Consider the following 20,434-nt stretch of genomic DNA (forward strand, 5'->3'; position numbering starts at 1 on the left):
AGAGAGAGAGAGAGAGAAAGAGAGAGAGAAGAGAGAGAGAAAGAGAGAGAGGAGAGAGAAAGAGAGAAAGAGAGAAAGAGAGAAAGAGAGAAAGAGAGAGAGAGAAGAGAGAGAGAAAGAGAGAAAGAGAGAAAGAGAGAAAGAGAGAGAGAAAGAGAGAAAGAGAGAGAGAAAGAGAGAAAGAGAGAAAGAGAGAAGAGAGAAGAGAGAAAGAGAGAAAGAGAGAAAGAGAGAAAGAGAGAAAGAGAGAAAGAGAGAAAGAGAGAAAGAGAGAAAGAGAGAAAGGGAGAAAGGGAGAAAGGGAGAAAGGGAGGAAGGGAGGAAGGGAAGGAAGGAAGGAAGGAAGGAAGGAAGGAAGGAAGGAAGGAAGGAAGGAAGGAAGGAAGGAAGGAAGGAAGGAAGGAAGGAAGGAAGGAAGGAAGGAAGGAAGGAAGGAAGGAAGGAAGGAAGGAAGGAAGGAAGGAAGGAAGGAAGGAAGGAAGGAAGGAAGGAAGGAAGGAAGGAAGGAAGGAAGGAAGGAAGGAAGGAAGGAAGGAAGGAAGGAAGGAAGGAAGGAAGGAAGGAAGGAAGGAAGGAAGGAAGGAAGGAAGGAAGGAAGGAAGGAAGGAAGGAAGGAAGGAAGGAAGGAAGGAAGGAAGGAAGGAAGGAAGGAAGGAAGGAAGGAAGGAAGGAAGGAAGGAAGGAAGGAAGGAAGGAAGGAAGGAAGGAAGGAAGGAAGGTATTTTCTTGTATTCCCTCATAGAGATGTGATGTACGTGGGGTGAGGGATTTTTTGGATATGTTTTGGGGTTTTGAGGTGCTTGTCTGTATTAGCAACTGGTAGCTACAGACTTAATCTGGATGATTAAATAGACTGTCTCAGACTCAGTAAAGTTAATATCTATATCTTTCTGCATTTGCAAATTGGCTTTTAAAATCTTCTGTGAGTTTAAAGGAACTTGGACAGAAAATGAATATTTTTTTATTCAGACTGAACTGTCACCATATTTTATGCTGGCTTGGTATTGTTTGGTTTTTTTCCAAAATACATAGCCTATCACTTGTTTATTACTATTCCTGAATTGCTGTCCATAAGTGAACAAATGATCATTTTTCCTTTGGGTTACTAAGAAAAATGACTGACTTGCTATACATTTTTTTAAAAAAAAAATTCTCATATGTAGTAAAAATACTTAATGTGCTTATGCATGGATAAGCAGTTGCAACAGGACAATGTGACCTTATAGTATATGATAACAGAACATAGAAACAGAGGAAAGCACAGACAGATCTGCTTTTACTGACAAAGGTGATAGGGCAGAACAGGAGGTTACTGATTTTGTAAATCATCATGGTACAGGTGCCTTGGGAAGTGACACATTTTGTTCTCTACAGAAGCCTCCTGGTATGTCCATGCTTCAGCCACTCACCAAGGTTATAGGAGATTGTCATCATATTGCTTTAGAGAACATATTATAGATGGATTTTCTAGGGACAATAAAATTCAGATTAAACCTGATTTAAAATGTAACATGTCTGTTGGATGCTTTTTCCGCTGCCCACGTTCTTTCCCATCTCTGGGGGAAACTCTTCTGTGGAAGAGTCCTATCACAGTCTAGCAACTGAGACTTGGGCAATAATGATTTGATGTGCTAAATCATTCTGCCATTTTTTTTACTTCCCAATGATTTTGACAGTACTTTACTGAAAAGCCAATAGCACAATAGCTCTTTGTAACTTAACCTGTTGTTCAATGGCTGTGAAAGATGAAACATACTAAAACCAATGCCTAATATGTGATATTTTTAATCACCAAAGTTTGCAATCTTCAGAATTCAGCTATTCTTTGTCTATGATATTAGAAAAGATACTGTGCTGTATGGCTTTTCTACAAGGGTATTTTTAAAAACTGCATCTACATTTTATAGACTCACTTAATTTACATTGGAAGGGATTTCTGGAGGCCATCTACTCCAACTCCCCAAAGAAAGTAGATTCAACTACAGAATTATTTTCCATCTCACATGTTTGTGTACTTCTGCTACTGATAGATCATCCATCAAAGAACAAAAGCACTATCTGGGAGAAATTTAAAATTGCCTGTGTTATACTAAAGATACATAAAAATTAGTACAATTAACTTGTTTTTGAGGTTATTAAGTACATTTCACCTGGAAAGTGAAATGCAAAATATTCCAGATAAATGCGTATTTCCTTTTTTTCTTCTTGTAACCGGAAATATGTTATCAGTGTTTATCAGGTGAAAGCCAGAAGCCTGAGGAAAGATGAGTAGGATATCCCACCTGCATTCCAGCTATTGCTCCAGAAGAGTGCAATTCTTTCGTAGGTCCAGTAGCTGCAAGCCCTGTGCAGATGTTTCAAATACTCAGCTCTGTCTAAAGCATTCAGGAATTTGAATCACTTTTCTCACTCATGCTATTAATCTTGCTGATGGCACTGATAACATCCCAGCGACCCTTTAGCATGTTCAGGAGCAGAATTTGGGGAGGTGTTTTTTTTGGTGTGTGTGGATTTTTTCTTTGTTTGTTCTTGTTTGTTTTTCAATAAATAATATAAAGTTGATCCTATATCTAAACAGTTCAGACTATTTTCAGTTTGAAGGTAATGATTAACTGGAATGGTTAGACTGCTGCCTTGGAAACATTATTTAATTTTTCTAGTACTATGTGTAATATAAATTAATATATTATACACAATGGTGAGTGTAAGGAAAGAAGATAAAGCAGTCCAGCTGCAACCTATAGCAAAATTGTCCCAGCAGACTGCATCATATGGATGAACCACCTTGTTTGAATCCAGCTTCATTCTGACTTGACAACTGAATACTACCTTGGAGAATAAAGACCATTACTACTAATGTGGCAAGCCTGCTGGAGAGGAGGTCCAACAGGTTTATAAATACTCTATCTTATTTTTCTATCATCACAATTTGGACATATCTTCCATTTCAAAATAACCAACTCTTAACTTTGTCTCCTAGCCATTCTGCATGGTGGAGTGTTGCTGCAGTTTGGCTTCCAAGTCTCATCAACAGTCAGGAAAGAAGTAACTGTCTGCTCCAGCTCTTTTATGGGTATGTAAACAACATTCTGCAAACAACATCCTTATGGCAAATTATCCTACTACACTGGTCTCAGAAACGTACATCCTAATCTTTCAAAATGTTGTATGTGCACTTCCATGATGGTTTGTAGCTATTCTAATATATATATGAATATATATATGCATATATGTGTATATATATATATGCTAATGTTGATGGGTTTTTTCATAAAAACATATGTCATGTATGCTTAAAATTTTTAATATTGCTTCCTAACAAAGTTGACTACCTTACTACCTTAACCTTTAAGTAGTAAGAGTTTTCTAGAAGAATATCTGCAGAGCTAGTAGAAGTCAATACTGTTCTTACTGATGACTGATCCCGTGTCCCTATTAATTCAGACAATTCTCTGTCAGTGAGCTGTTTTGTAATCTGCAGATACTGATAAAAGCCCCTGCAGATACTGATAAAAGCCCTTAACTTTTAATTTTCAAATAATATTTAATAGTGATATCTGCCAATATAATTATCAGATGTAAACTTCTGGTGTTCTGTCTTTTTAATATGTTGACAATGAGATTGTGCTTATATGGTGCAAGACTGAACCACACAGAGATGCACAAAAGCAGTTCTGACTCAATTTCCTTGGGTGTTGGAGGGTCCATATCCAGTGCTTACCCTAAACACACTGTGTGGAGCCAGGAGGGTTTAAAGAAAGTGCTCAGAGAGCATAAGCAAGCATTCCCAATAACAAGTGTTATCATTTAATTGGTCACTTAATTCCATGAAGACACTGTGTGTCCTGTGCCAGATTCATACATAATATTAAATAGATATAAATTATTATATGCAATACAAAATAAAACTAAAGTCTGGAGAAGAGTTTGAGTTTATACATGTAAAAACTTGCATGTACATTCATTCAAGGGAAAAGGAGTGCAATCTTAATACTAGCACTCTTAAAATTATTATCTGAATTATAAAAAAAATCTTTATTTATATAGTACTGATCATACATAGAAATCTAAATATGGGATACATTATGTCTCTTGACTACCTGGCACTGAAATTGGTTCTTCATGCATTCTGCCTTGGGAGAAACTGACTTATCTGTCTCACTGATTTGATATTTTGATATCCTGTAACTGTTGTTTAGTCTATCAAAGCTCTACTGACCTTAACTCTGTGGATGAATTACTTGCACACTGTGTTACTACTACTGTTCTAATTCTACAACCATATACTCAGTACTGTACCTAGGCTAAAGCTAAAAACCAGAGGCTAAATCTAGTAAAACAGGGCCAAATGACTTCTGGACACCATAGCAGTGCTTCAAAGGCAAGTAATGGATTAATTCTCAGTTGTCTCTTAAATTTTTGTACATGGCAAAAGCCACCATTGCAGTACTGTCCTGCACAGAAAATAGGGCCTAGACTTGGAACAAATCTTCTAGATCAAGTCCACTGTTTTCCTCTTAGGTTCATGTAATCACATCCATCAATTTGTCATACTTTCATCAGTTAGCAGCAGAATGAAAATACCATAATTATGTTTCACAACTGTTTCTGATTTTGTCTTCTTTCTTGCACTCATGTTGGAGAAGAAGGGAGCAGTTAATATTGAATGGTGAAAAGCTGGAAAAGATACTTGAAGAGCAGCTTCACAGACTTCAAGATTTTCATGAACTACATAATTTGTTACTGTTTTCAGAGGTTTTTCTACAGCTGGTAGGAATGATGATTTCCCTGTCACGGAGAACAGTTTAATAAATTTAGATTAAAATTTTCTTTTGCCCATGTTCTCATTTTTCTTTTGTGCAATGTAGGGGTATATTATATATATTGATATGTATTGGCATTATTTGGGCCCATGACTAACAAAGATCCATGTTCAAGTACACAGAACTGCACTGGGGAGAAAAGTATTGAGAGTATTTCTGTAAAAGGGGTAGGAAACTTGAGAAAGTAACAGTCTGTGTAGCAGAACACAATTTGAATACAATATGAACCCTTTGGAAATTTGTTAAACATAGAGGAATTGCTGAAAAAACATGAATTATAAAGAAGATTTAAACAATTAGAATTCTAAGTACACTGGTACCTTTGAGAATTTTCCTTTTTATCTGTCAGCATGAATTTGTGATTTCTTTTTAAAAAGACTGGCACAAGCTATAAAATCACATATGGATAGAGCCTATTTCCACTTCTACAGAAAAATCTGGTTTTTTAAAAAAATGTGCAAGATGTGTTCTGTAAAGTATGCCAGCAGATCTTAAAAGGAATTGTCATCTTAGATGTTTGTTCTACCTTCAAATAGTTGGGTGTATGAACATGGCTTTAATTCATATTATACCTCCTCTCCTAAATGTATCAAATAATTGCTCCACAGTAGGTTAACTTTTAAACCCCTGAGTTCTAGGGGTTTGTTTTATTGGAAAAAAGTAGTACTTCATGATTGTGCAATCTCTAAGCAGCTGAAGTATTTTTAATGGATTTACTGTATTTATATTTCCCTGGGCTCTCGCTGGTTTGATTCCTTCTTAGGTGAATGTTTACAGTACCTGCAGGTGTCATATCTACCTGAGTGTTTGCTTGAGGGAAGAGAAGATTTGCTATTAGTTAAAGGTTATTGATACAAGGGAGCTTCTTGTTTTGTGTGGATTGAGGATTAGGAATATTTTTCCATTAAAAAGTATATGTCTCATGGAATAAAAAGAATTGTGGTCACACACACACACACAAACACACACACACAGCATTGGCTTTTGTTATTTTAGCTCATTCAAGGTGTTAAGATTTTTACCTAAAAAAATGCTACCCAAATATATTGATTTGTTAAAACAGAACATTTTTAGAAAGCCCTGCAGATCCAGAAAATATGTAACTTCAGAATGGAAAGGAGAATTATAATAGCAGAACTTTGAGATTTCAAAAATGCTCCTTTGAAAAGAAGCATTTCACATGTTTAAAATACTTGGTACGACAAGGGCAAGAATAAAATACTGCCTAGTCTGTACTGTAATAGTTTTCTACGAGATTTCCTGTGTCTGTCAGTGCTTTGCTGGGAACTTGCTTGAGATGGATATATATCTGCAAGCTTTTTACACAGTATCATTTTAGCTTTCAGAACAGGCTAAACCATATACTGTTAGAAAATTAATAACTGCCAGTTTTTAATAATTAAAAACACTTATGCTTTTTTGTGCTAATGTTAGGTCACTACTAAGCAGTGCTGAATATTTAACACCACAGTAGATGGAATTGTAGTTAAAGACTGGGTTTTTTCCAAAATAATTACCAGCAAAAAAATCCACCACAAATAAGAACAAGCTGAACTGCCATTCATTGCAACTGACTTTTTGGTTTTGGGTTTTTGGTCTTTTTTTCCCCCTCTCTATTGCTGTGCTAACCACATACATAAACAACTCTGGCATACAATGTGTGTGCTAAAATTAAACAGTACATCCTGAACAATTTTCTGTGATCTTTTCCCATACCGCCTAAAAGAACCAAAGGAGCCCCAATTAATATTTTGGAAACAAAGTGTCAACAAAGGTAGAAAGCAGAATTCTCGCAGAATTTCAAAAGTAATACAAATTAATACTTTGAACTGGCACCTGAGACTTCCCACAGTAAAACAAATGGGTGTTCCACAACCTCAAACATCCTTACCCCCCTCATCAAGGCAGCATGGACAAGTGCCTTTGCATCCTTCCTGATAGCACCAGGGTGTGACACCTCTATCTTCAGAGATGTCAGCCTTCTGAAGGCTCTGATGGCTTTCAGAACTTCACTGTTAGGCTTTAAAGTCCTTAATTGTGCAGCTTCTCTTTATACCCTGACTACCAGCAATACATTTTCATCAGCAATCCATTATCCCTTATGTGATATGACCCATGTAATTTTGTATCATGAGGATATTGGAGAAACAGTAGACAAGAAGAAAGGAAAAAAATTAAGCAACAGAGATAAAAGATAGGATCAAACCTACCAGAAATAAGTGTCCCTAGCTTAATAATCCCATTATGAAATGTAATTTTGTGAAAATTTTATTCAATACTCACAAGCCAAAGACTTTTATAAAAGGGAAACATAGGAGTTATAAAACTTAGTATTGCTATGCCTGACTCGTGAAAACCCTCTCACTAACAGAAATTCATAATTTTGAGTGAACTTTCCATGCTGTAAAAATTAGCTGTCCAGAAGGGAATTAATTGAAATCAGTTCACAGTGCATTGTACAATGAGCTAGCCAACAGAAAGATGCAATTTGCAGCTCTGACATCTGCTAGGTGACCAAAGCACCCCAGCACTCTCTCCCTCTGCCTGTAAAGAATGAGGAGAACATTCAGAGGTAATTTTTGGGCAGTGGCACCAGTACCCAGTGGGATTCCCCATGTCTCAGAGGCTCTCCAGCATCACCACAACATGCCAGTTCCATCAGTTCTTCTGTATGTACTTTCCTCTGAGTGGGACTCATTTATGCCCCAAGTTCAATGAGTATAAAGGACTCCAAATTGCTCCTCTGTCAGATTTGTGGCAGGAATTTCAGTTCAAGGCTTCCATGAACAAAATGTAATTGCTTGTTCACTGGATATACTGCAACCATGAACCTATGCCACTTATGGCTTTAGGTCTCAAATTTCTTGTAGGATATCTAGATAACTTAGAGCTTTTCTTGGGAGCCAGCAACCAAAATTAGTCTCATTGGGTTCTGTGAATAGATATTTCCATCAATAAATCCTAAAGCTTTATACTAAATAATTTATTTTATCAGTGCAAAATTCAAAGCACAAAATATTAATGATGGAAACAAAACTAACATCTACTGCCTCTCATCTTGATACCCAAATAGCAGAGCTCTCCGCATTTAGAAGGGGGGAAAAAAGGAAGTGGTTTGAAAGATATTTTAATAAAATAGTTTTAAGAACTTTTTAAATACTTGAATGCATACAGTGAAGTTTGAGCCTGAGAATAATTCTTTGAAGTGCCTGACAATGGGTATGTTATAAGCGATTTAGCATTCTTGCTTGACTGGGATGTTCACAGGTTATAGTGATAGTTCCCATGTTCCCTCAGAAATGTTTAAATAGCTTTTTACTCCAAATTTTGACTGAGAAGCAGGACATTTTTCAGAGAAAGAACATATTCTTCCCTCACCCTGTGCTATGGCAAAGTGGATGTGGTCACTCTTGAAAGGTGTCTCCATATTTAAGGCTAACTTTTGAGAAAGAATTTTTAAATGAGAACATTGGTTTTTCCCTCTCAGTTTCACAAACTAAGAACTTCCTTTGTATCTCATTTTGTAAGGGCAGACAGCTTACTCTAAGAACATTTAAGAAAAACTGGAAATCGAATTGAATCCAAGTCCATACTGTGAGAATGTATTTTCATATTTATATGACAAAGGCACAACTTACACAAATAAGCAATTTTAATTAAAAAATGCTGTCAAAATCCTAACTATTTGGACTGGTTTTGATTTCATACATAAAAGAGTCTTAATTTTATAGAAAAGATGATGAGACCATGTATTATTCAAAGTTCTCCATTTTCAATATAAATATTGTGATCTTGTCCAACAGTGAGGGGATTGTATTCATTTTAGCAATATTCAAAATGCAATCAACCATAGATTATGAATGCCTTTAGACAGTGTGCAATGGTGCATAAAACCAATCAATTATCTTTTTTGACTAGGCTTATCTGGCACTGAGACTGGAAACCTGTCTTATTGTGAATTGTATGCACCTCAAAAATACATAGAAACCATTTTCTTGTTTCTGTTTGCTTAATTAGTATACATGACATTCCTAGTTGATCTGGGCATGGGAATCTTTACCATCCAATTTTCACATGTGTCCTAATCCTGTGAAATTTATCCAGGAATTAAATAAACCCAGTTTATCACCCCTTAGAACCTTGTTGTATGTATCTCCTTGTCTCAATCTCATGAGATACCTCACCATATTATTAATCTATGCGTGCAGCATGGAACTCATGATTGTGTAGCATGCCTAACATGAGATTTTTGCAGTATTTTGAACCCCTCAGGGAAATAAACAACTAAATGTGTTTGCATTACAGTTTCCCGAATAATTACTTGAATTATTCCACCAGTATAGGTCAGTTTGGATCTTTGCCACCACTGCTATTTGTAATTCAGATTAGAAATAGGCAATTGTGCCAAACTGTGCATCCTGTCAATGTGCTCACATGAAACTCAGCAGCACCATCAGGGCATTTCCTTGAATGCTATAAAGTGGCCTCCCACAGAGGAATAAAGGAGCCAAAGAAAGATACTATATTCTTCGGCTTCCCACACATCACTCTGCTTTATCCAAAATGCAACCCAGCTCTCTTCTTGCTTAAATAAGCCGTTTGTTTAAGACTTGATTCCAATCAATATTCCAGTTCACAGTTATATTAAAAATGGCACTTGCCATTTTATCACAACTGTAAGGCATGGAAGTTTTCTCCACATTCCTTTCTATGTGTTGCATTTAGAGGTTGCTCTCTTCAATCATGCTATTACTGCTTTGACAGTTTAGTCATTGTTATTCATGAGGACTTCTTGATGCTTATCTGCAAGTTGTTCAAAGAAGATCACACAGCGATGACCCTGAAATGAGAATGAATGAGGCCTTTGTGTTCTATAAATCTGTAACAGTCAGCACAATGCTTGTATTTTTCTCCTGAGAGAAAAAAAAGATAGCTACCTGTGGCCATAAGCCTCTGTGCTTGTACATAATACCTGTTACTAATGTAAAATTAAATCTCTAGCAGATGAGGTGGAGAAAGCCACCCTCAAATGAAAGTGGAAAGTATTCAGTCGAAGTTGCTAGAGCAGAAGAAATACTGAGTGTCAGAGAAGGAAACGAATATACATTATTCAGAGTCTTTGAGCAACACTTTAAAGACATTCCAGGAGAGCCGTAGATAATTTAAAGAGCTGTAGATATAGATAAATGATAGTTAAAGGTAACTAAAGAAATAAGCAAATAGCACACTGGAGGAAAGTGTAAGTATTACTGAAGCACAGCTAAATATATCAGCCTGCTATATAAATAATAGAGCCTGTTTAAATACTAAATCTTAATTTAATGAAAGCATTACATATAAAATAGTTGTTGGAAATTAGTTAGGAGGAAAGTCAAACTGTATTCTCCAGAAGTAATTTTAGGACCTCTATGAATAAACAATAGGGAAAATTACCTGTCTGGCTAGAAAAGCAACTATCAGGTTGATAATATGAAAAGCTTCAGTTTTCTTTTTGTCAATATAGCAGTTGAATTACAAAGTTGATGAGAAACTCTCAGAAAATTAAAAAAGGTCTTGTCATTCTGTATAAAACATATAGCTTTAAGAGGAACTTAAGACGGAATTCAGCGGCTACCTTTTGTGGAGAGACTAAAAAGATTGGGAGTCTTCAGCAGTGAAAAGAGAAGGTGGGGAAGAGAAGTGATGACATCATGAAAATTCTGGATAAGGTAGGAGCAAAATTTCTGTTCATTCTATCCTATAATATGAGAATTTGAAAATAATAGAAATCAGCCTAAAACAAAATTTTAAAAGCATTTATTTAAACAGAAAGTAGTGGACTTTTGGCAGTTGCTATCACATGGGATTTCAGGACATCAAGAGGTTTCAGAAGGAATTAGACAAATGGATGGACAATATTACAATAGGATGAGGATGTACCTCTGACAGCCCTGACAACACAACAGTGTGTGTCACGGAAAGAGAAAGAGGGGTGGACCTCTGAGAACAACTGAGTTTGTTAATCTCTGAACAGCTTTTCCTATTGACACTGCTGAAGACAGAAAAGTTGGCTGGATACACCATTGATCTGAACCAGTAAAACCTTTCTTATATTCTTAAAATTAAATTAAGAGCTTTAGATAAATGTAAGGATTAATCTGTTAGGCATTATTAATCCTAAAAGTGAATGTCAAGCTTGAATAGTTCAGCTTGCTGTTAAAATAACTTAAGAAATCCATGTTACTTATCTTGGCCTCATAAAAGTCAAAATTTGGCTTGCCTAATAAAAATAATTTCAGTAAATTATGTCCTCCCTTTACAGGAGTACTGCTGCTTTCTGAATAGTAAGAATTTGTGGTTACTTTGTTTTACAAATTTATACAACTATCTTTATTGTATCATATAATGGGAAAGTACTACATGGTTGCATATGCTTACAAATTTACAACCAAACTTAACCTAGAAACCAGCATACAGAAATGTATTATAGCTCTTTAGAACTATAGTAGTGTTGATAATATTTCCCAACACTGCTGCAATGTGGAAAAGTCCAGGCTATTTAACTTATTTGTTGGCACAAAAAGGGGTGATTGTGTGAGGTTTTGCTGAGGATGAGCTCACAATAGATCTGCAAATTTTCAGCACATCAGCTATAATTATACACAGATGCAATCCTGTCTCCAATTTTTTATATATATATATTAAGAAAGACACCCTATCTCCCTTTGCTTGCTTCATGAGAAATATAAACATAGCAGACAAAATGCATTTTTCAGACAAATGTATAACATACATTGTCAACAATGCTGTCTTCAAAATTCTTCAGAATTCTTTTTTTTTTTTTTTTTTTTTTTTTTTGCTACTGGTAAGTTCAGTAGAATACCCTGCTTCTAAGGAAATCTCTCAAAACATTCATCCTATGACACCAAGGGTCAAAAAAAAGCGCATATTCTAGAAATTAATTGTTCTGAACTATGGCTAAAGAGAAAAGTTTTGATTCAGGGCTTATTCCTATCTACTACATTACACACATTAGGTACATGCAATGAATCCTTGAGCATAGAAGAGCCTGTCCCAGTTCTGTTTCCATTTTATAGTTCACTTTGCGGGATGGGCTGAAATTTTCAGTCAGATTCACAAAGCCCATCTGGGTAATATCTGCTCTGCAGGTAGGCTGAGGTGAGTCACATGAATGATGTGTGCTTTTTTGAGCAGTGCAGGCTAATGGGAAATGTATGGCATGAGTTGGTGCTGAGAACTTATCAGCCACATCACACATTTCAGGAAGGTATTTCTGGGACAGGTAGATAGGTAGATAGGTAGATAGATAGATAGATAGATAGATAGATAGATAGATAGACAGACAGACAGTCAGTCTGGATCTGTGGCTGGAGAATATTAGGTGTGTTTTTGGAACATATCTTGTGGATCAATCTTATCTGTAAGCTACCTGGTTTCTATGCTTTGAGATTGCTTTGTGATATGAATAAAATCGTGATAAATACTGCAGAAGCACAGGTTAAAATGTCAGTCATTGCTGCTGTGGGTATCATCAACACTTGAAATTAGTTTCATTTCAATACTTTAAGCACAAAGGTCTTTGATTGTCTGAGTTACTTAAAGGCCATGCTTGTACAGGATTTTCATCAGAATACTGCTCCTCACAATTAGCATGAGACTGATGATGGCTACAAAACTGTAAGATATCTGAGCAAAACCAGCTTTTATAGTACAAAAATATGTATTTGCTTGCAAATATAAACATTCATTTTAAATACATTTATCCACCTCCTGGATGACCCACAACATCCTTTAGGACCCACCTGAAGGAATGAGGAACAGTTGTGTGCATATTTCACATACACCAAGCAGATTCTTGAAATTCACAAACATTTTTTGATACTTGAATGTTTAAGGACAAATTTTACAAGTTTATTGAATTGCCATATCTGGAAAAAAAAACCCCATGGTAAACAGTGTTCTTTATTGCTGCATTATATTTTCCCCATTTTCACCTTTCAACAAGCAATGGAGACAGGAAGATCTCAAGTGTCCATATTTTATTAGAACTGAAGAAATTCTGCATGTTTTAGAGAATATTGACACTGAATTAATCAATTCAAACTGGTTTAGGAAAAGACCAGGCTTATATAAATATAAAATATTTTACAGTCTACTAAATGACAAAATTTTGAAAAAGTGAGGCCACTAGAAAGTGGAATAATAGATCCTTTTAAATAACAACTCAGTAGTGGAAGAATGTTGCCCATACCCATCTGTGTCCCAGACAGAGTGAAGGAGATGGTTTATCTCCTGCCAGGACAAAGCCAGCACAAAAGGAAGATCTTACAATAGAGCATTCTGGTGAATCTTCACTTATGGTACCCCATGGAGTGTGTAGTAACAATAGAGAAAGGAAATGTGACAGACTGAAAAAATTTCACAAAAAACCACAAGATGAGAATTGAAGGTTTTGTGCTGAATGGAGCTGTAGGTGTGTATTTGAGTGCAATCTGGTTGTGTTTATGAAAGAATACCAGATCACTTTAAATTCCCTACTAGCAAAACCGTAAGTCAGTAAAAACCAAATAGAAAATAAAAATAGAATCTATGGTTCCTGTAGTGTGTCCTTCATTATGTATATGTCAGCTAAACTAAACTGTTGCCAAAGGCAATTTCTTTGTTGGACAAGTAGATTCATAGTCATGGGTAAAAAAAGGTTGCCTCCATACCACGTAGATCCCACACTCCCTGTTGTGATTGATTTCGTTAATTTCGAAGAGCATCAATGTTTCTTTTCTTGGTGTACTCTCCAGCATCTGCTCTGGATGAGGAGGTAGGTTCTGAAGCTATCATGGTTCAGGAAGTGGATTTACTGTTTCATGGCCTCACTCTGCCCCTGCCCTGTGCAATCTTCCCAACAGACATTCCCTGAGCACAGCTCTATGCCTTGGCCTCATCCATCTTTTAGCCACTTCTCAAGCATCATGATTTGTGGGGAGTGACCTCCTATGTAGAGAACTGGCCCAGAATGACAAATAAATAACAGTTGCACAAAAAGAAAAAAACCCAAAACTACCCAACCAAACTACCAAGGGAAAAACAAATAAAAAGGAAACCCCCAAAAACTCAGGCTTCTTTTGGCTTTAAGTCATAGATTTCTATGAAATGGTTGAGGTAGAACTCATAATTTGGTATAAAGTGCTTAGTGATGGTGTGCAGCTACTTGGCACTCTATGTAATATTAAGCTCCATCCTTTTTTTCCACTATGTTCTACCTTTGATTTTCTAATTAATTTCCAATCCTTTTGTTAAATCCTTGTTTATTAGCAGAAATTTTGTTTTTTTTTATCTTCCAGTGATTTCTGTAGCACTTATGAAACATGAGAAGCAGTTACATGTACCCTTAGATGGTTTAAAATGTAAAATGGTTTAAAATGTTCACTGCCTTTATTCATTGGTATGCACCTGGACTGTCATACTCTGGTATGTGGGGCATCAGTATAATTGCTAAGGCCTTCTGCAGATTCATGTGTTTGCCTGGTGAAATGAAGAAGAAATATAAAAATATACCTCTAGGGGATGGAAATTTTGGTCAGAAACCACAGTGCTCGCCTAAACATGTAACCTTGGTCCCAGTTCACATCAAATGACACCAACCTTCATCCCACAAGTTCTAGGAAGGCATTTGTTTCATGTCTGTGAAAGCACCAACTTCTCAATTTGTGCATAGCTTTAGAATTGAAGACAAAGTCTGTATAACTTATTCATAAACTAGTACAGTTCAGTGCGATCAGTCTAATGAATCTGGAATTTATACTGCAAGATGATTTGAGAGAGAATGCAAAATTGGACTGTGCAGGTACAAATTACCAGCATCCAGTGAAAAATCACAACCAGCTTGAAACAGGCCTAGTTCTTGTTATAAGATCTTTTAGAAAACCCAAAAAAACAGAGGCAAGGGTTGTCCACCTCAACTAATTAATTTTCTAGAAGTACTTATCTGCAGGATGAATCAAAGCTTGTGAAAGGTCAAGACAGATATAACTATTTTTATCAAGGTATTCTTTACCACTGCTCGGAATTTGACAGCACTGTTCTTATATGAGGTTTTTGTCATGAATACCTTGATGTTTTGTACTCTGTGTATAGCAGGCCTCATACCATATTCTTAGAGACAAAAATAACTCCTTTGTGTTCAGCTGATTGAGCTTGGCATTGTCTGAGAGACTGAACAGTGATAAATGAGAGAAATAAAAGAAGACTTAGAGATCTCTGAAACCTAATGTGCCTATACCTTTACAAGGGAAAGTTCTAAATAGTATTATAGCTGAGAAGTCTTTGTAGTCAAAAAAAGAAATCCCAAACCTTCAGGCTACAGATAAGATATGTATTCTTAAAAACAAGGGAGAAGGTCCAGATTAGCAGAAGGGATGGATTCCACATCTCTGAAGAAGTCTTCCTTTGCATTTCAGTGTCTTTCTGAAACACATGATTTAGTCAAATACAGATAATGAAGTTCAGTAGAAAAGAACCTGGATGTATTGCATAAAATCACCTGGCAATATTCTCAGCCCTCCAATCTTAACAAACCCTTGAGAAATGAAGTAAAATTGGATCTATGCTCTGTTTACTCTTCCATTTAAGAAAGAATAACAAATAACATTTGAATACTTTTTATGTGTAGGCCAAGTATTTTGCCATATCTTTAGCCTTTAGAATTAATAATTTACATATATTTTTGTGGCTTTCATAATCTCAGATTCTTGGGCTATAATGAAAAATGGTGCTTTGCTTTAGTGACTGTCTTTTTCAGATAAATGTCCAGCTGATAGAAAATAAACCATCCTCATGAACCAACTGAAGTGGACAGCTGATTTCTTTGGCTCTTTTAAAGATTTCATCCGAAATCAATTTTCCATTTTTTATGTTTCTCCTACAAACACAAAATCAGAAACAAGAAAAATTTGCATTCCATAGACTTACAGAAAATAATACTTCTCTTATGTTTTTCTAAAGAGTTATCCCTGAAACAAAGGTATAATATTAAAGACTTAATAATTTGTGACAGAGACCAACATACACAACTTTGCCAGTAGACCATGTATGGAAAGCTAAAAATGTTTTAATGAATAATAGGTCCCAAAAAGCAACATCACTTGTAATCATTACTTTCTTTTAAAATTAAGTTGGTCCAATTTTAAGAGAATTGTTCCAAAAACAAGATAAGAAAGAAAGAAAGAAAGAAAGAAAGAAAGAAAGAAAGAAAGAAAGAAAGAAAGAAAGAAAGAAAGAAAGAAAGAAAGAAAGAAAGAAAGAAAGAAAGAAAGAAAGAAAGAAAGAAAGAAAGAAAGAAAGAAAGAAAGAAAGAAAGAAAGAAAGAAAGAAAGAAAGAAAGAAAGAAAGAAAGAAAGAAAGAAAGAAAGAAAGAAAGAAAGAAAGAAAGAAAGAAAGAAAGAAAGAAAGAAAGAAGATTACAGTTTACTTTTTGAAAGGGAAGAAGAAAATGTGTATTTTCAAGTGTTTTCTATACATGTTTATTATCTGTACCATATGAGTTGTGGTTTGTCCCTAAGTGTTCTATTGATAATTTACATGAAATGCTTGGAGGAGGATGGGCCCTTTGGCAGGAGTAAGCTAGCATGGAGTACACAAACCAAAAATCTCATTGGATGAAATACATTTTTAGTTTCTTGAGACTTTTGCCTCAATACACAAAAGTGCAGTTTCAATTTGATTTATTGTTTCTAGTGGCATGTATTAAACCTTTATTTTTCGAGTTTTAACTAACAGCATTTCAGCATTTCAAGCTACTCTTCAGCAAGCTAGATCCTGCCTTACTTATGCACAATTGCAGTTGAACTGTGTGAGAGTTCCTTCTTCTAAAGAAGCACACATTTCAGTCCTGACTTGTGTCGAGCATTTTTGGATCTTCCAACATACTTGATGCCAAAATACAATGGCTACATGACAGTTCTGCAAGCAAACAAAAAAAGCACTCACTACATCCTCCATTTTAATTCCACTCTCACAAAGAAGCCTGTGATTTTAATATATACATTCACCCAATATTATTACTTGTATTAGTTGCTTGCATGAAGTACTTATTTTCTTTCAAAGTTACTGCTATGTTTAGAATTTTTTTTTTAGCAGAGCATACCAATCAGGCAAATGAATGCTAGTGACATTCAGTTCACTCCTCTGTAGGAAAGGACTTGTGCTTGTCTGCAGCCTCACTAAGGCTTTGTACCTGACAACTGTCTAATCTGCATGCAAAACATAGGAACTATTATCCAAATATATCTGTCAAGGAAAACCTAACACTCAAAGCAATAGCTTTAAGACATGCAGACTTTTACTGTTCCAATCCCAACCAAATCATTTCACTGCTTCTACCTTCCCAGGTACTTAGTGGATCATTAAAATATACAATCAGTTCAGTATTTTGAAAAATCCAGGATCCTGACCATTTCATGTAAATAAAAAATGTAGTATTCATTCAATAGTGGTAGAATTTTAGTCTAGTGTCCATAGCGAAAACTTCTGTAGTCCAAGGTATATGTTGTGCCTCCATGTCTGGTTGTTGCTCCCCATGCAGTTTAGTCATATTTAGGTGATTTTGATTGAATGCAGTTTTCAAAATCTGTTGGGACTTTTCAGGATGAAAAGCACTTTATAAATGCAAAATATTTTATTATTACAGATGTCTCCAAGAGAGAAGCTGTGTTTAGCTGAACACTCAGAGAGAAAATTTACAGAAATTTATTAGAAACTTTAATTTAATTTCCAAACCACACTCACTAGAGATTCAAACTATTTGTCTTGAATTGTACCTTCCAAATTTTGATGACATGAAATTCCCCCTCCCCATTTAAAAGAGAGAGATTGACCACAGTCATACTGCAGACATTAAAGCAACCTGCATTATTAGGTTTTCTCCACATTCCAATCTATCTGCCTTAGGGTATTAAACCCTACTTTCATCTCCGTGAGGTTCAGTATTGCCAAATCCAAGCCATAAGGGCCATGTCTAGACTACAAACTGAAGAGTGGGTTTGACTGCACATATGGGCACCCTAAGCCACATGTCCCACAATTTTTCCATCTCTACTTTCGTACATAGCCCACTCACAGCTTGGTTTTAAATAATTTACACTGTTACAAAGAAAACCAACCTCCCAGTGCTAGCTGATGAACATTACTATGATTGATTTTGCCTGGGTGCAGGCCAGGCAGGCTGCCTGAACAAAAGCTTGGCCCACACAAAGCCACTGAATATAATCAACGTTTCTGAGAGTAGTGAGAGTTTTTCCACCTCCTGGCACTCATCTAAATAACGCCTCTGTATTAGTTAAAGGGTTTGTGGTGTAAATTATGGGAGAGTTAGATCTTGAGAATATTCTGAGATCCACACATGCCTGACAGTAGAGATGCAAATCCTAGACATAAAAAGCATTGTAATGGTCCCAAAATCACAAGATTAGATTGAGGAGATATTTTCAAGTACACCGCCATCTTTTGATGCTGGAGCCCAAACCAATTAAGGTTCAGGATACAGTCCGAACTTTGACCATGCAAAGATTATGTGTGCCACAAAGCTGAAGGCTAGATTTGGAGAGCAAACTCAGTGTTTCTGCTCCTCAGATGGTAATGAGGTAATAAGGCAAACAATAACTGACTTCAATCCTCTGCAACACCCCTAGCCAAAAAGGACCTTAATAGCCAAGAGTAATCCTAAAGTATGATTACATTAAGCACCCTCTGTATTCCTGGGACTGTCTTCCTTCCTTTAATCTTTCTGTGTGGGATAATTAAGATATTTTCAAGTTCTTTCAGGTATTGTAGTTTCACAAAGTGCACTAAGTCTTATGTGGTGATGTGGTAATAAGTCACTGCTGCATTACCTATTGTATCAAAATAAAGAACAGTTAGTGACACAAAAAGGACCAAATGGGAATGAGAGAATTCCTAAGCCTCTCTTTCAAGGACAGTCCCAGATTTTTTTATAGTGGCATTACTGCATGTGGCATGAGGTTGAAATTGGAGCCTCAGTGTTGAATGTCCATAGCAAGCAATGCATACTGGGGGGAAGGATATGATACAGTCACTAATGACCTCAAAATAGACTACACTTCTCACAGGAAGAATGAATGAAGTCCTCCCTCAAATGTTTGGAATGAATACTTGGGAAGGACTGCTGTCACATAATTAGCACAAGTGTGCTGACATTAGTTATAAACATTAATTAATGGAAACAATAAAAATATGTAAACTATTTTAATAAGCTGGATAAATCAAAATTTTTATAACCATGCTATTCGTATATATGATATTTATTTTTAAGATGGAAATATGAATCTAATGTTAATTGATCAAAAGCTAGTAAAAAGACCATTCTGATTGCTGCACACAAAGCGTTAAAGTTCACATTGGTCTTTAAGTACAAACTGGTTACCTAAGAGCTTTCTGGGCTGGTGGTGATGTGCCATTGCTGTATTTATATTTTAGACACTGAAATTTCATGTGGCACCTACTGGAAAGATGTCTTGGGTTATTTTAAATATTTTTGTATTTTTTATACACAGATCATCAGAACACGGCCAGCTACTCCCTTGGTGCGTGTTTTACTGCATGGAGGCTCTAAACACCTCACCCTGTGAGGTGATTGAAGGATTTCCATTGACTTCAGCAAGGTTCAGACTGGATCCCAAATGCTGAAGCAAAAAGCATGCATGGATCTTCCTGGTGACAATTTAGAAAACAAATTATCTAACTTTAACAGTTTGGGGGTTTTTTAAAGTGTTTTCTGGAGTTCACAATAAAATGTATTTCATGGCCATACATTCCTCTGTCCTTAGTAGACATCATATCCTTTTGGCTTTGTTTATACTTGTTGATTGAATTAATCATAATAAAATAACAAGCTTCCTCACTTTATAACAGAGAAAGTCATTAATGAATAAATTCACTCCAGCACTTCAGTTGTAGTTCTTTTCTTAACAGATCTTATACTATGTCTACAAGAATTATGGATTGGGTTGACCAGAACAAAAGAGTTTGTTCTGCGTAAGAGATCATCTTTTCTGTTCTCTATATTACTAGTTAGACAGAGCAAAAGATATTTATTCTATGCACAATTTATAAGAGGATTTCTCCATGTAAATGTGGTACAGTCCAAGTAAGAAGCAGCCATGAAACTTTATATCAGCTAGAAAAACTTTTAGAAAACGTGAAACTTTATATCAGCTAGAGAGGGCAAAACCTCAAAGCTCAGGTAGGCATTGAGCTATAATATTTACTGACATTTTCTACACCTAAAAAATACAATAACTGTGCTGTAACTTCTTTTACTTATAGAAGTAATTTTAAACTAGCTTTCCGTTATGTGATTTGCATAAAGAGAGAAAGTCGTCATCAATGTGTTTCTTCACTGTTGTAAGGAGCTCGACAGCAACAAGTACTTTCATAGAATCATAGAAACTTGTAAAATTCTTTTTCACAAATTATTTTATATAAATAGGTGCAAAATGCATTGCCATCTACTAGTCAACAGAACCTCCTCAGAATATGAAATTTATAAAATATGTCCCCAAATTGCCTCCTGGACCTGCCTGATTTACTGGCTCTCTATC

At 35.8% G+C, this 20,434-nt stretch overlaps 1 protein-coding gene across 1 annotated transcript in view; it reads left to right on the forward strand.

Moving 5' to 3' along the window:
• SOSTDC1 (sclerostin domain containing 1) overlaps nucleotides 1-20,434 on the forward strand; it is a 34,431-nt gene that overhangs the window by 2,283 nt on the left and 11,714 nt on the right. Inside the window, exon 2 of the mRNA XM_023920429.2 lies at nucleotides 2,981-3,073. The gene's annotated coding sequence lies outside the window, so the exon portion shown is untranslated. The remainder of the gene's footprint in view (nucleotides 1-2,980; nucleotides 3,074-20,434) is intronic.

Source organism: Cyanistes caeruleus, chromosome 1, assembly GCF_971803275.1.
Source record: "Cyanistes caeruleus chromosome 1, bCyaCae1.hap1.1, whole genome shotgun sequence".
Taxonomy (NCBI): Eukaryota; Metazoa; Chordata; class Aves; order Passeriformes; family Paridae; genus Cyanistes; species Cyanistes caeruleus.